Raw genomic sequence first — 4,063 nt, forward strand, 5'->3', positions numbered from 1 at the left:
ATATCTCTAGTCAAATCCTCGTCCTTTTGAATAGGTGAATAATTATTAAAATTATTTGGATTTGAACTAGAAATAATCATTGTTAAGATCAATTGGAGTAACCATATCCTGATCACTATTCCTACATAAGTATGATTCTCCATCAACACTATCCTCATCATAATAACATGAAAAAGATCGAACCTCATCAAAACAAGTAGTGTTACCAATTCTAACCTCGTCATCTTGATTATGAAAATAACTATCCTCATTTTTAAGGGTATTATTGGAAACACTATATTGGAAAGTAAGATTATTTCGAGCAAGTATTTCGTTCGTCTCAGCCATCAGCTTGAGGGATTCCTCTATAGAAAGTTCACTCATTATTGTAGTTCTTTCGTCTATAATTACACTATTCATCTCACCTAACTTACGCGTCGACTCAGCTAACTCCCTGAGGGACTCTTCTAAAGGAGGAATAGGAACAGAGGGGTCATAAAAAGGACTACTTTTCAAAATTTTGATTGTATCCTCTAGAGACAAAGAACTAGTACTATAATCTTCTTGCTCGTAAGACTGATGCATGTGTGGATAGTAATCGGGCTCACCGGGGTATGACCCATATCCTTCCAAATGATGGCGTTCCCAACCACTATTCCCAACATGGTCATAGAAAGGATGACGTCCATATTCAAATTCAGGTCGATACTCATTTTATTGGCTTCTATCATACCAGTTCGACATTCTTAATTGCAAGGGAATTCTACACAACCACAAACAAGGCCGACTCGACTCTACCAAAACAAACCTAAGGATTTCTAGAAAACAAAAAGCATGATGGCTTCACTTAGATTGTTTTCTAGACCAGTTTCTATTCCTTCGAAAAGGAATTCGTTACAATTTGAGCACACCCCTATGGAATCAATCCGAGCTAATGTAAGTTGAATCGAGGCGAGGGAAGCTTAGTATAGATTTGATACCCAAGGCCTCACCGCATTAGAAGGCGGCGCAGTCACACATTCAACTCACAGAAACCATCATGAACTTTGAAGTGTGCTTAAAGAGCAACCAATATTTTTCGAACGAGTTTCCTATTAAGCTCGTTACCCTATCGGTCTCGTTCTATTCCAAATTTTAAAGCTTGGGTTCGCGTTAGGTTTCGTTTTCCTAAGGCGGGCAAGAAGGGAGCGGTGATGAAATCCGAACCCTTATCTTGTATTGGCCAGGCCTTGCCCTTTACTAGGAATTTAAAAACAGTCCAAATTCGTCCTCAATCAATGAATCACCTTAAGGAATACAGTAAACCCGCTGACAGGAGATTCGCGAGTGTATCGATGGACTTACCTCCCGTACCAGACGGGGGATGAACCGTTGAAGTCGACTCGGGCCACGACTCCTATGTCATGTACGAACCCGAGGGGCCGAGACGATATAGTAATCGTCGTCCTTCCCTGCACACAGTTTATATAATTTTTTTTTTAATAATAATATCCTTCCGTAGGGTTAAAAAAAAAAAGTCCAATTGTCCAGAATAAAGTCCAAATAAAAAGTCCAAAAATTACAAAAATTATGAAAGATAGCCTATTTACAAATCCTAAAAAAAAATATGTCTTTTTTTTCTTTTCTTTTAGCTTTTAGCTTTAAGCTTTTTGTTCCCAAGTCCTTAGTATTCCACTTCGAACCTGTAAACCAAAGACAGAAAAAGAAACTTAAAAAAATAATAGTAAAAAAAATAATAAAAACCTAAAAATTCTACCTAAACACAAATCCGCGTCGGCGGCGCCAAAATGATTAATGATTTTTCGTGGGTTGTAGTAATGAAGGTTCGAACTCTAAGACTTGTAAAGGTGAAGGATTTTTAGATTTATAAAAATTATATACAAAAATATTGACAAATTGGTAGAGAGGTACTGGGACTAATGATTCGGCCGATCTTCATAACATAGGGCTCAATGATTTATTCTCAACAATAATCGCTCAAAACATATATGGACTCTTATTTTGCCAAAGTAGATTCTCAAAACATTGATTGTAAATGTTAAGCATGGAACATCAAATCACCTAAGCTAAGCATGACCCATCTAATCAAATAACACCCAATTTAATCAAATCATATTTCAATTAATTTTTAATGCAAAAGTCTTAAAAAGAATTAATAAAATTACCCATGTATGAAGCTCGGCCTCCTCTGTCGTCCCAGTGTTGGGGTTTAACTCATCATAGTAAAAATGCTCTCAAAATAATTTATTATGGCTCAAAAATGGTTTACAAATGATGAGAATATGAGAAATACAATAAAACCAGAGAACTACGACCCTCAGTGATAAAATAAGACTGCTGAAACTCTGTCGCAAACGCTGTGGAAAATAAGACTTCCTGATTACGACCCACAGGTGTTAGTCGTTACTACTATAGAAAAACGACTGCTGTTGCAGGTCCGTTCTTCGTGTTCTTCATGTTCATAAGCAACAGCAGAAACCGAGTTTGGGAAAACTCGAATTTCTTCTTCTCTGGCTCTCCTCAGCCCCCCAGACTCTCGACACCCTCTCTAGTAGACCCAAAGAGCCTATTTATACTGTTTAATGCCTTCAAATCTTCACAATAACTCCCAGAAATCTCCATTAACGTCGAGAATATTTTCTTTGTATTTCATGCAGGATATGGGATTTTCTTCCCTGTTTAACTCTTCTACGCGTCTCTAGATTGTCTTAAATTGTTCGTATAATATCATGAGAGAATATCTTCCCAAATATCTTCTCCCAATCTTCACACAGCTTCCGTAATTAACATAATCTTCTAAAATATCTCGGTCCCCTGTTTACTTCCAAACTCGGATTTCTGGCCCAAGTTACTCGATCAAATCGCTTGCATATACCTGTCTAGTGTATTCAGGCGCAGCCCAACCGTTTCTAGCGATTGAATCTCGCTGAAATCCCTCCAACAATCCGACCCAAAATCAACAGCGTCTGCATTAAGTATTCCCGCCAAAACCAAATTCAAACAAAGAAGATGACCTCCCCCTATCCAGTTCAGGGGTGCGAATAGCAAGTGGTCACCCGTTATCAAGTGAGTGTCCCTTATCCAAAGCAGAGAGTCCGAATAACAAATGTCCTCTGGGGATGCTCCACATAATTTTTCGAGCCGATTTTTCCAAAATTATTTATTTCCAAAAAAATACCTACAAACACACAAAACACCATAATAAGGACAAAAACGAGTACTAACAAAATACACAAAAGAGATGAAAATAGACACATAAATGCGTCTATCAATGGTGCAACACTACTCAAACCCGGACATGATGGCTGGTCATTCTTCGCAGCCACAGTTTCAAACACAACACCAGCACAACCCTTGCTCAATTCTTTCTTCCAACTTATGCATAACTTCAAATGCATAACACCTGGGGTTTCCACCCTATTGCAGCATCACCACTGCTTCAGCCACCACATCCCTGGCAATACATACTCGGCTCTACTCCCTGCAATGCCGCAAATCTGCACAACCTTGCCATCTGCATCTCATCCCCTGCAATTCAGTTCATTTTCATTTCCACACCAGTGCAACTAGTTTGTAGTTCAGTTCACCGTAAACTCATTAACACCAACCATGCTCTACCTACAACAACACAAATTCCTTCTTTGCAATTTCACTATCCCCACATACCGCAGCTTCAATTATTAATACACTGCCTGCTTCTTCTTGCACCTCCTTTCAACACCACTAACAGCTGCCATTTCAGTTCCTGCAAATTAAGACTCAAACAAACCCTTTAATTCTTCATTGTTGACTGACCATCACTGGCACAAAATCACTTGTAACTGCACACCAATATCTTCCATGTACAGCATGTAACAACACCAGCCTTGAAATCAACATCCTACTGTAATCCATTGCAACAACAACAACTAACATTCATGAACAAGATCAGCAGCTTAAACTCAACCGGAACCTGTAATTGCATCCATTCCCATATCTCAGTCATTCCATTTCAACCACCACCTGCAGCTCAACTCATGTCAGTTCAGCTCACCACCAGTTCACAACACCATCATATTCTGCACATCAAATCAGCTTCAATGCC

Source organism: Papaver somniferum, unplaced genomic scaffold (genome assembly GCF_003573695.1).
Source record: "Papaver somniferum cultivar HN1 unplaced genomic scaffold, ASM357369v1 unplaced-scaffold_81, whole genome shotgun sequence".
Taxonomy (NCBI): Eukaryota; Viridiplantae; Streptophyta; class Magnoliopsida; order Ranunculales; family Papaveraceae; genus Papaver; species Papaver somniferum.